Source organism: Centroberyx affinis, unplaced genomic scaffold (genome assembly GCF_046629955.1).
Source record: "Centroberyx affinis isolate AG114_WGS23_722 - 3 ecotype Tasmania unplaced genomic scaffold, CSIRO-AGI_Caff_v1 ptg000719l_1, whole genome shotgun sequence".
NCBI classification, from domain to species: Eukaryota; Metazoa; Chordata; class Actinopteri; order Beryciformes; family Berycidae; genus Centroberyx; species Centroberyx affinis.
The window spans coordinates 312724-326759 of record NW_027279336.1 but is presented as its reverse complement, the minus strand read 5'-3'; positions in this window follow the sequence as shown (position 1 = coordinate 326759).

Sequence of the window (14036 nt, the reverse complement as noted above, 5' to 3'; positions counted from 1 at the left end):
GTTTTGGTGGCACCCTCGTCCACGGATCAATATCTATCTGTTTATGATGCGATGGAAACAACATTCCACTATGCCTATGTCCTGGTTAGTGGTTCCTGAGGCCAAGGGCACGGTCCATCCGGTTTAGACGTTACTCTATTCGCTAATGCATATCAGATTAGATGCGTGCGGCGTCCTGAACGTTCAGCCGCCGCAACTCATTATAAAATGCCTCTGTGGAGCAATGAAATACATTTAATATAAGGTGCTGTTATAGAACTAATCCCCAAGTATCTGAATCACTTTAATCAGCAAGTACAATAAATGTACAGGAACGTGTCTTAGGGGATAGTGGATGTTAGCAGAGGCATATTCTCACAGTTCATATGAAACTAAAGGACAGCACCAGGCTCAACATTCTTCCATAGGCATTCTTAATAAGTCTGTCAAATTGTTTGCTAAAAAAAAACAACAACACCACAAAAACATTTAGTCAAAGGTCATATTCCTTTGGGCGCTGTTATTATTCACTCTATATAATCAGTTAATCAACAGTGGCCCCAGCCAGCAAGACATAACAGGTTTCATGAGAATGTTAAGTTAATCTGCTTAAAGGAGACTGCGGCGGTATCAAGGTTGTCAGCGATAAAAAGGGCCTGGGTGAAATTCAATTGGATGAGATGAGTTGCGACAGTTAATACGAAGAGCTGGCGCGCTGATGAAATGGATTCATTGTGACGGCTGTAGATAATGAGCTTTACTCAATCAGCTTGAGAGTGCATCCAACTGCCGTTTCAATTGCTACCTTGGTGACGCCGGGGCTTCTGCCGGGGACAGGCGGCACAGACAGGCCGGGCCGACGCTGTCCGAGCCTCAGAGCGGTGGAGGGTAATTCCTGCAGAAACACCTCACACACACACACCCCCTGCCCTACACATGGGTGGAAGGAATGAATTACATTTGCTCTCGCTGCTGTAATTGAGTAGCTTTTTTGCGTAACATTGTACTTCAGTATTATCGGTGTTACTTTGCTACATTTTAAATCATTACGGAGTATAAGTGAAAACTAGCTTGGCGCTATTTACATGCTTGCCAGCTGTGAGTACATTGGCATGTAATGTAATCAAATCACTAATAGTAGCTCACTACCACAACATATATACTTTAGCAAAGCCTACTACACTAACATTAGATAGAAGTCCAACAAACCATGTGCAAACCTAAATCAAACATGTTGTAAATTGTGAATTTGAATTTAATCTAGCCAGTGAAACACTCTTCCACAGACAGCCATAGGCATTTCAGACATGGCAGTTCAACAAGAACCTAAAATACACTGAATGTACACAACATTAGGGACATTTTCCAGATAGCTGCAGCCCTCTTTGCACAATCCACATTTGTCTCAAATGTCCTTCTCCAACTCATCTGCCTCTCTTTATCTACATCTCCTCCTTTGTGATTGGTAGAGAAAAAGCCTTTTAGATTTTTACACCAGAAACAGCACTTCTCCTTGAGTAGAATTTTTTGGTATTCATTCCACTCCTGTCTCTAACTTTTTGAACCCCCCCCCCCCCCAGCTCTTCAGCTGTAACTTCTCTGTCATACCTAATTCATTCCAGGGTCACAGGAATATTTGCTACCAGTAATTGCCAGGGTGATGTGGCACTGACCTCTGCACTCCTATGTACGCTCATCTGTTGCACTCGTCAGGCACTCTGGATGAGAGCATGAAATGTCTGAAATATAAATGTAAAAGCAACATTTTCTCCTTGAAAACCAACAAAAATGTGAAGAAGTGAAAAGAACGCACCGATTTTCTGTTTATCAAAGAGAGAGAAGCAGTTGGTTGAGCAATACTCTGTTGAGCAATAGTTTCTTGTGATTTCGTGCCACAGTGGTGCTGCGGGGTAATTCATTTTAGTCCCGCATCCACTGCTATTTCGGTCCAAGTCGGTTCCAGTGCAGGTTGCAGTGCTGAACATTGTTCTTTTGGCACTTCATAAAAGGACATATTTTAAACACTGGGACTACACTTATTTGTGTTTTAGAAGGAAATTTGGCGAAATTATACCGTTATTTTCTTCTGCCATTTGCTGTGGAAGGGTTCCTGCTGTGCCGCTGCACTGTTGCTGAACGCATACAGAGGATTCGATTCAGCCATCCATGGAGAAGCGAAGGATTAAACTCACTAAAACCTGAATGTGTTCTTCTTAGCCATGGCCATATGGCTGGCTGCTTAGTGGCATTTCATAATGTCACAAGCTTACTCTGTGTCAGGAACAAGGTTAGTTACAGTAATAGTCTCTGTTTGTGTGCCATGGCTGATTGATTACCATCCTCGTATCTTACCAATATGTCAAATTTACATGTAAATTTGAAGGGTTCATTCCAAAATGCCAATATTCATATTCTAAATGTTGTATGTAAATGTAGGCCTATACAGATGATTCTCCCTTCAGAAACAGAACTATCGAGAAAGGGAATCATAACCAAATAAATTAAAACTGATAACTTTAACAATAACCCATTATGTGCTTTCATATGCGTCATCATTCTGTCACAGTGGATGTAAGTTTTTTCAAATAGCGGTTATGTCACTATGTAATGAAACTCTTAACCAGAGTGTTGCACAGACACCAAAAGCAATCAAGCTCCAATTCTACAGTAATCAACATTTCTGCCCAAACCCTGAGAACTTAAGGAAATGTTCTAAGCCATTCATGTGGGGATAAAATACCGCTTTTTCTCAAGAAAAAAAATTGCAGTTTAAGAGCAGCAGACAGTTTTGTTGGGTTTGAAAGCCTACATTATTTAGTGCTCTGCTTTTTAAAGTTTTCTATTTGCTCCCGCCGGTAAGCTTTGCAAACAATTGCCCTCTTAACATCCTGCAGTCTCTCACAGAGGCAGCGATGTATCCTTGATGCTTTAAGGCCATTTTAAGTTTTTCTATGATCTTTCAGTGAGCACAGCGCACAATGGTGCGCCATAATGAAAAGAGGAGTGAAGAGGTACATGCGTACAATAAGTAAATGGTCAGGAACACATAAAAGAGAGATATGGTTTTGACTCATGAGGAGTTGCTTGTCTAAAAAAATGAAATCTTGGAAGGAAAAAATGAGAAGTACCATATCCCCATTTGATGACACGTGTTTTTAGAAATGTATCATAATGATCCATATTGTTTACCATAATGATTAAACCAATTATGAATGGGTAATGGCCATGTTGTTGATGGCTTCGTGCCCTGGTGTGAAGAGTTAAAAACTAAGCACATGGTAATAGATTTCACAAGGTATCAACTCAAGGAAATGGAATTGGTGAACAGCTATAAATATCTGAGAACTGCTGCAAACTATGCTTCAAGACAAATACAGATGCATTCTGTCAGGAGGTACAGAAATGTTTTTCTCCCTATGGTAAATTAACTCTCTTGCCGTGTGTGGTAAAATGATGATCTTGTTTTATCTAGCTTTATTGAATCATTAACATTAACATTCTCTATTCAAGCCTGGTTTGGGAACTCAAGCTTGAGCAGTAAAAACAGAGTGTGGAGCTTAATGAAAAGAGCCAGTAAGGTTATTGGTGTGAGCCGGGCAGAAGTACTGCGACTTGAAATGTTTGAGAGGCCAGTGGTGAGGAAAGCCCATGCCATGATGCTCTTGGTCATCCCTTTAGAGGGCAGTTTGAGCTTCAGAGTGACTAAACTCAAGAGCAAAAGAACAAGCGGCTCTTTAATTCCCAATGAAATTAGATTGCTTAAAGGACTACAATGACTTTTTGGGAGTTATTGGGTCATTGGTCACCTTACCTAATATTTGATGAGAGGATTGGCACCAAAATCATCTCTGTGTCTGCAGTAGGTAGCCCTGTTTGGTGCGCATGCTATCGCTTTAGCATATTTGTTAAGCATTCCAGGTGATTAGCATTATCCAAAGTATAAAGATACACCTTTTAGTAATCCAAAATTGGTATTGTTTTTCATTCTGTGGCCTGTAGATTTATAACCTCTGAAAACAAAATCTCAAACTTCATCATTATAGTCCATTACGAATCAACAATGACAAAAACTTTAGCTGGCTTACTTCACTCACTGCCTGTGTGAACAAAACAAGTTACGAAGTCTCGTGAAAGTTGATAGTTGCTATTGAAAGTGCATTCTTTTTGTCAAATTTTAGGTCTATTTTACCAAGCCTGGCAGGTTCAGACATGTCATTAAAATAACCATGCCACCTTAGAGCTGCTACAGGTTCTCATTATCTCACTTTTAGCATAATGCTAACGATTACTCAACATACTGTGTGATAAAGCGTTAGTATGCACACCAGACAGAACAAATCTACCAGTCCTGTCACCACATATTGGCCGACCAATGGGCCAAATTTCCAAAGAGTTGGAGTAGTTTGTAAATATGTATGAAATGATGCAGCCTTTGTGCCTTTTATATGTTGCACTGATATCTTTGTCTGTGACTTTTTTTGCACTGTATTGACTGTTGACTCCCTGCCTGGTCTTATTAACTGATGTCTATGTAGTATATGAATTAATTATTACATTTTAAACCCTTTATGCAAACCAAATTTGCCGTTACAGGGTTAAAGATTTGAATTGAATTGAATCAGTGTATGAACAGGCTCTTCAACATGGTCTACCAATCAGTGAACAGACTACTCATCATGTTCTACCAATCAGTGAACAGACTACTCATCATGTTCTACCAATCAGCGAGCAGACCATTCAACATGTTCTATCAATCAGTATATGATCCGACCACTCATCATGTTCTACCAATCATAAGATGCACATTTGCACACCATGTACTGTACATAGCTGTAAATCCACATACTCGCTGCCTCAGTTTTCACGTATCTCTCTCATTCATATATGATGCATATTAATGGAATTTTCACAATGGTTCCACTATTTCATGTGTATTTTGATATTCATATAATATAAGGTTTATTTGTACTTCTATTTATAAATATAGCAAACATTTAAAATTTAGTGATCCATATTTAAGTAAGCAGTTGAGACTGCTAGTAACATCTGCAAGTCAGGACTATAAGCATTGTAACTGAATCAATCCACACCTCTCCCATATTTCCAACTATTACAGTCCACATAAAGCGGTTAAATAGACACCAGCATATGTTTATAAAACCACACAATCACTTACATTATATTTTATTGCTTTATTGTTTTTGTTAGTTTCTACTGATTTGTATTGCTTATTTCCTAGACTCTTTCTGTGCTCATCTCCTCTGCTGAATCCTATCACTATTTGCTGAAGTGTCATTTATCCTCTTGAATTGAATTGAATTGAACTGAACTGAACTGAACTGAATTGAATTTAGCCCTGTGATGGACTGGTGACCTGTCCATGGTGTTTCCCTGCCTCCTGCCCAGTGCGTGCTGGGATAGGCACCAGCTCTCCCGTGACCCTGAGCAGGAATAAGCGGGTAAAGAAAATGAAAGAATGGAACATCCACAAGTGTTATCAACACCTGCAGTATTTGTTGACAACTAAAAATGAAATTTCGTCTTACAGTGCTCAGTTTGCTTCCATTTGCACTATTGAATGAAAACACACCAGACCACCAGCACATAACTTACCCTTTACATACTTTTGAAAAACACCTGGAAACAAGACAACCAGTGTCAAAGGAGGGAGAGGTGGAACAAAAACATTTACACTGGGAGAACGCAGGGAATAATTACCTGTGTGTGGTTTCAAATGGAACCGCTGAACAGAGCGCAGATTAGTGTGCATCCTCCAGCGCCCATTAATCAAACACATTGGAATTAACTTTCAATTGACTTTCTTACCCTTGCGCATAAAATAGATGCCACTGCTGAAAAACGGAGTAAGCAAGCAATCTGTAGCTCAAACATGGTTTGTCACGCTGGTCGAAAAGGCAACAACAGAGGGAACTTCAATTTCCATTTGGGTTTCAAATGCCAATCTGAAGCCCCGATGGAGCTTTCACTTGCTGAAGACTCAGCACCAATCTGAAGGGTTTCATTCACTAATGCTATATGTACATTTTGGAAAATAATCGCTGCATGATATTTATTCCATATATCACATGAGTCAGTACACAGGGAGGTGATTTGTATTTTTTGTAATCAAAGTTCTGAAGATTGCTATGCATTATCTTCCATTTTCTTTTACTTCTATGCCAACAATCATTTTCTAAATTTTATATTTTGGGTGGTAAAACTCTTCCTTTCAATATGTTCATGGCATTGGCAGTTAAGATATTATACTAAAATATGTTTAATGGGCAATGACATTCGTTTTAATAGAGCTGTCACTGACTAAAAAAACTTTTAGACAGCTAATTGTGTTATGATTCTGCTGTTAATTCTGTCAAATTTATTAAATTAACAAATCTGTAAAATTGCTATACTATTGTCCTTCTGCTATTGTCCTCTAGTGTTCCTCAGTCAATTCATTTCGCTCAATATTGTTGTGATGCCAGAGAAGCATTAGCAGTAACACTTTACTTGAGCTGCACTGTGATGCATTACAAGCAGATTATAAACCCATTAGAGCGTGGAGAATAATAATTTTCTTATAGTATAATTATCACACAAACATCATCAGACAAACATCAGGAAATTACATTTAATTTAATAATGTGAGATTAACTATACAGTCGGCCTATAAAGTATTCAACCCACTAATGTTTTGCACATTATGTTTACAACAATCATCATGCACTCATACTGTGCTTATAATGCCTGATAATTCATCAGTGGACTATTTCAAACATACTGTACTACTACTACTACTGTATAAAATGCATATTTCATTTAGTTAGTGTACAGCACATCTGCAGTGCTATTAATGGGAAAACCCACTCTAAAACCAAATTAATTTCTGCCATTCTTAGATTCCTCAACAGTTCAGTAGGTTTGTGATCATGAACAAGTTTCTCACAAGAAGTAAAGAGAACCGACTCTCTTTTGATGATGTCATCAAGACACACATCCTGGAGCTTCTCCATTCACAGTGATCGATCCTCTGGTTTCCAGCTTTGGAAGGGAGGTAGGCTATTCATGTTTTAACATTTTGTTTGGCTCATGGAAATACCATAGGTGGATTGTGTTTTAGGGGTACTTTACTTTTAAAGGATACATTTCAACCTCATTCTGCCTCAGGAATTGTCTGTGCACTGTTCACAGTTTATTTCATGCTTCTCATTTTATTCAGTATAACTGACTCATGGTACACTGGACCAATGCACTGCAACACACACACTTCCCTACAGCTCCTCTACTGTATGCAATGCAAATATAGTTTAATGATGAATTAATGATGAATGTATGTCTTTAGATTGAACTGTGTAGTCTGTTGTATGTTTTGCATTGTCCATGTGTGTGTGTTATTAAGGTTTTTTCCATTTTTATTCCAATTTCAGTTTAAATTTAGTTAGTTCTCGGTGTGGGTTCGGTAATTTCAGTTTGGTTTTTATTTTTCACAAATGTTTGGTTTCCGTTTTAGTTTTTATTCAGTTTCAGTTTTAGTATTTTTGGTAGCGGTGGTATATTTTAAAGTTATAATGACAGAACTTTATAACAGGTATTTTGTTTGCCACCGGTTGTGTAATACAAACAATACACACACACCCACACACACACACAATTCTTTATAACAAATATATTTACATTAATTTTCATTTAACATTGAGTAAAAATACCCCAAAACTTCTCAGCGCGAAATGTATTCTCATTTTTACCCTGCACATAAACAAAAAGACAAAACCTGAAAACATTATACGTTTTTCTTTTATGTTAGTTAGTTTGCCAAGTAGACGAAATAGTGTTAGTTCAGTTTTATTTTTTTCACAAACTCATATTTATTTGTATTTCAGGTTATGACAACATCACTAGTTTTGGTCTTAGTTTCAGTTTACTGTAATAACCTTGGTGTGTATTGTGATGCTACAGCATGTACAGCAACGCCGGCAACACAATTTCCTGCACATTTATGGCGCTTGGCGAATATAAAATGCTTGTAATTCTGATTCAGTTGTTACCTGTTACCTTGTTATCTGGTAAATAAATACAGCAACCGATGGACTAGAATTTCCCTCCACCTCTGCCTCAGATATTACACTCTGGCCTCTGGGGGGGACAGTTGTTTAAAAGACCCCCCCCCCCCCCCGCTCTCTCTCTCTCTTTCTCTCTTACTGTATCTCTCTCTCTTTCTGCCCTCTAATAAGCCATCAGGGAGTGGGGGGATAGGGTGGTGTGTGTGTGTGTGTGTGTGTGTATTTCGAATGGAGAGGAGTGATGACCTGCACTTCGCTCCGCTCCCTTCGACCTCGGCCCCTGCCGTCCCCTGCGGGCCCCCCCCCACTCCACCACCCTCCCACCCACATGCACTCTTCCCCCCCCCGGCAAGAGCCACATAATTATTTTCTCTGGGTAGACGTACGGCTGCGTGCGCCTCTATCTTTAATTACAATCTCGTAGGCGGGGTGGGGGGGGGGTCGTCCTTTGATGTCGTCTGCTCCTGGCCCTCCACTTAACCTTTTTTTTCCTTTTATGTTGTTGGCAAATGGCAGTATACCCTCATACGTCAACCATATTTTATTTTACAGTGATGTGGCTTACAGCATGGCATCACTGTTCAAAGCAGATTGAGAATGCTTGGGTGATGCGATGCTTTTTGGGCCGTGATGTCGGACTGAAAATGGCCGCCGTTCTGTTGCCGCTCTGTTCCAAAAGTAAGTTTCAGCCCGGCCATCTGTAGGCTTTGATCCCCGGGGCCAACGATGACTTTGTTCTTTTGGAGCAGGGATTTTGTGTGTGTGAGACTGTGTGCACTAAATGCAAACATATATACAGTATGTACATGTATTAGGGTTCAACTGAGGTTTTTAAAGGTTGATACATATAACGATATTTTTGGATTAAACCTGCAGATAGCAGATATTTTGACCATTTTCATGCCAAAAACAAGTATTCAGTATCCAGAATTGTATTCTTTTCAGGGTGGGAAAGCCTCTGAAACTGCACAGACTGACTACTGTATCTCCATAGAAACCCACTCTGATGGATTTCTTCTATGTGGGTTAGCAGCTCTTTAAGGCAGGGTGACCCACCACACATACTGAATGGTTGGACAATCTTTTGGATACATGAGGCCTTTAGGCAGGATTCGTTTACAAAAATAATTGTGAGCAAATGAATAAATGAGTAAAATGTGCAAAGAAAATTGAAATGTGACTCTTTTAAGTCACTGTATAGTCTGGGAGGAATTTCTATAATATCAGTGCACAACTTTAACTGATATCCAATATGGCATGTGTGCATATACATGTGTGCCCTTGTATGTGTGTGTAGGCGCACTCATATGTGTATTTATACATGTGCATGTAGGTGTGAGTGTGCGTGCGTACACGTATGCACTTGCTTGTGTGTGTGTGTGTGTGTTTGTTTGTATGGACGTTTGTGTTTACTGATTAGCGACCGTGTGTGTGTGATTGCCGCTGTGAGCCTGTGATTAGTCCCGGCTGTGATGTTGGCTGCTGGTTCTTTTGGCTACAAATGGACAAGAAGCTGAACATCAGCAGCTCGGAGGCTGCCGCCCCCCCACTGAGGAGCGAATGGGCGCTTTGTGCCGATCAGACAATGCACCCAGCTCATCCCAGCACGCATGTTGTCGTTGAATAGATGGTGATGCGACGGTCTACGCCAGCGCTGAAAAATACATACACCACCAAAATGAAAGTGGCGATGACGTCCATAGCTGCTTTTTTGAGATCGGGAACCTCAATATCTTCCTGATATCACTTCAAAACAATTTCCAAAGCTGTTTTAATATGTATTTTCACCGTGCCATAATGCCATATTGTGAAAACTGCATGTCAGATGCTTGCTGGGATTCCACCCTTTCACACGCCCTTTCAGGTGCCATTTACCATGCCGTTCATTTCCATTGGGAGGCAGTGTGGTCTGAGCTTGGAAACATGGAAAATCGGGTTCTGGTTCGCCTGTGCGTCTTTATTTCAGCACCAAAGAAATAAGTCCATGTGACGCAAAGTACTAACATTACATCTTTCGGGGATGAGTGCAACAATCTTTACAAAGTATATGATTGAGTGTCTCTGGTCCACTGGTTCAGTCCCCAGGTTTGTCAAGTAGAGACTGGGACACATAGGTGAGGAGTGGATGGGTGAAGGGGCACCCTGTTGCCCGGATGGGACGCCCACCCGTCTCCGCCTCCTGATCCCTACCCCCCCCCTTTTGCCCAAAACAGTGGAAGGTGGTGTGTATTTTCGAAATGACATGAAGGTCCCAGGGTGATGAACCTCACTCAACACATAATCTTTCATTTCAAGTAAGAAAACCAGCCCAGGTTGTGTGTTCTCCTCGGCAGCAGCTATACGGTCGCAGCACGTTGAGGTGCCATTGAACCGAGTCCTTGCAGAGCGTTTGTTTGTAATTGCATCTGAGGATTCAGGGTTGACAGTATAGAAACCCTCAGAGCAGCTCCTTCTCTGTATTGTAATGCGCTGATTGAATTAGGCAGCGTATACAACTGAACGTATAGTGTTTGTGTGTCTGAGTGTGTGCATGTATGTGTGTGTGTATGTGTAACCTTATGTGTACGTTTTTGAACATATGCGTCTGTGTGCATGCGTTATTTAAGTCCCTATAGCCGTTATCGTCAGTAGGAAACACCCCTGCACATTCTCATTCACCCAGAAACACAAACCATAAGCTCAGGGAGCGCTCACAAGCCACGGAGCGTCAATCAGTCTGCAAACAAGGCCAAGGCGTCGGGAGGAATAATGACTTTTGTTTGACAAAGCGTCCATAGTTGGCGCACACAGGGATTTAAAACAATAATCTTTCTGGCATAATGACTAGGTAATATGGATAGTCCATTTATCTCTGATTAGATTTTTTGATGCAGGGATTCATTCCCTCGGCTCGCTGTTTCATTATTCTTTCTAATTACCTGCACCGATTCGCCCATCAAGCATCGGTACACTGGCAAAATGTAATTGCTTCTGCCATAAATCAAGAAACATTTGGGGTCGGGGGCGTCTCGAGAGTTCCTGCTCCAATACAAACACATTGGGAAGCCGGGCTTGTGTTTGTATTGATAAATCCAATCATTCATTTTTGACACGATATCCGATTTGTTCAGTCTCCTACATAATGTTTTGGTGCTTTTTTCTTAAAGCGGTATTTCCTATCATAGTCTGCCGAGCTTCAAACAAGGCCCGCCTCTGTTTGTCTAATTTAATAGGGTCAGGATTTGCCCTGTCCCCACTTCGGGAAAAAAAAAACCCCTTCGCATTTGTGATGGGGATGGCACTGAGTGATGCATTATTGCTACAGCCTGAGTTTGTGCGCCAAGGTCAAGGAGCGTATTGTGTCTTAATGAGGCTCAGACTCTGATAAACATTCAGCCGCTTGCCTCTGGTGTTGCCTCCTCTAAGTCTTACAAAAAACAAAAACATATAAAAACTCGCCCAGAGCTGTACACCGCATATTCCAGTCCGCGGGGTTATTATTCTAATTTAGTTAAGGCATTAGGCAAATCAACAGCTCCAGCAGCAGCGCAGTGGGGCGAAGTGGCTGGAGGTGGAATGTGAATGAGCTAAGTTAAGGCAGACAGAACTGGGGCTTAGCTGTTAGCCTGGGGTCAAAGTGATAATGTATGAACTTAGTTCTGGCAGGCAAGCAGACACCACTACATTAGTGACCAACGAGTATCTTAGAGTGTGTGCTATATTCTGAAATAGGCACAGCAAGTCTGCATGTCAGACGATCAGAGACAAACACGGCTTATTTAACTCCACTGCACTCAGTTCTGCTGCTGCTGCATCAAATTTGCCGGTTGCTTTTTTTTCCCCCCACAACGGCCACACTGACCTTCATGTAGCTTGTGGTGAATTAGAGAAGTGTTTGTGCCAAAATGTTATGCATATTAGGCCCATTGAATACAAATAGAGGACACAATGTTCTCTCGAAGGAAAAAAACAACAACCTTGTGTGTTTCCGATGAATGTTGCTGTGTCCAACGGGGTAGACATGCTTTAATAATTTACTTTTTAAATAATGCATATTTTTACTTGTGTTCTACTAATTCTGGTTAGTAATCCTAGTTTGCATCATATTGAGTACAAACTGCGTTTCTTTTAAAGAAAGCACAAGGTCCTTCCTTCATTACATTCTATCAGAACACCCATGCTTGGGTGTGTGGATAGCCAAGAGAGAAGGCAAGGACACAAAGTTAGCTTGTGGCTAGTTAAAACCTGGATTAAATTTTAAAGAACTGCCTTAACAACAGAGCAGGGACAAAAAGCTGACAGAAACTATTTGGATCTCTCTCTCCGCTGTTACAATGTGGCTGGAAATGCATGCCATGCAGCGGATGTGTGTGATCCGGTTGACTTGTGGGTGTCCTTGCTTAATAGCATCTTGTCTGAACACACTTGCTGCGGCCGACCATGTCGGGCCTCTTGTGAATCAAACGCGGCGAAGAGCAGCGAGGATGGCCGGTATACTAAAAGCATTGGAGTGTAGCGAACTAAATGGTCCCAACAAAGCACTTACTCCCATGGGGTTTTGATAGTTTACAGTAGCTACTGTCTCTTTTGGATCACTCTAAGCCTTCTTCTAGGCTCCTATTGTGAGCCGTTATATACTGCACTTGCAAACTTCTTTCCCAAGTCCTAGTAAGACGTTTTTACTGTGAATAAAACTACTAAGTGTATTAATTAATGCCACTATCAATATACCGATGTGTAAGATCAATACATGCCATCAGACTTTATTTGTTGCACTGATAAAATTGGACGGCAACTGTTGTGGATGCTACTACTATTATGTTTGCTATGAATAATGATGCAGTGAAATATGTGATCAATGCATCCCCCCCCCCCCCCCCCGTCTTGCAGCAATGCTCGATGCACACGGTCCCATCCGGCCTGCATCTGCCCCCTGAATATGTTTAAGAGGCTTATGTGGAAAGACTGCGAGCCGGATGACTAAGGTGCAGCTGGCAATGACCCAGGTTAATATGGTTAAACACTGGAGTGCCGGTGTCTGCCGCCACAGAGGCACGCAGGGTGCTGAATACAGAAAACAGCACATAACTCTTCGGAGTCTCGGGGAAGAGCGCGCGGGGGGTGGGGGGGGGGCAACGATACTGTAGTTGTTGCATAAGGCTGAGAGGCTGAGGTGGCTGAGGTGGACGGTGATTTCCCCCGTAGTCCGTCTTGTTTCTGCAGACCTCGAACCAAATCAGCATCTTTTGTAATGGGATTCATGTGCAGCAGGAAAGCTAATTAACTCTTGCATACAAAGGCAATTATTTAAAATCTACTTGTCATACAGAGCGGGGGGGGGGGAAACAAAAGAGCGGCGGATGGAGAGGAAGCACATGGGCAGCTGTCATTAAGCACAGAAGGAGGCTAGGAGAGGCACTGAATCATCAGCACCCTTAAAATAGTGTGATCAGTAAAGTTAGTGCAATTCAGCTCAACATTTGCTTATTTTGCCTCTTCAAAAGCTATTTATTAACGTTCAGATAGAGTTTATCATTTGTCAAGTACAATAAATGTGCTGGAATTTGTCTTAGTGGCATTGATGCAGAGATATAGTGCAAAGCGCAAAGACACAGTGCAAAGGATATGATAAACAGTAGACTATACCAACCTACATTCAACATACAGTATACACATTCATCATTCAGTCACCATGTACTATTTCATCTGCAGCGCATACTTCATGCGAATAGCTCTTGGCGTAATTACTTGCATAGCATCAGTGGAATGAATGTCGAGTGTCTCAGTGCTTTTGTGAGCATGTCGAGTTTGTTCCTTTGTCATAGAAGTGAATGCGTTTGAGTCATCACCACTGAAGAGCATACCCAATAGCAGGAAGAAAGGAAAAAAAAAACCCAACAATAACACAATACTCGTTTGAGACCGCCAACTTAAACCGGTTTCCAGCACGATCAAAAATAAAAGCTCTCGAATGAAAAAAAATGTGGCTCCATTTTGAGGTGCGCCATCAAGGAGCTATGC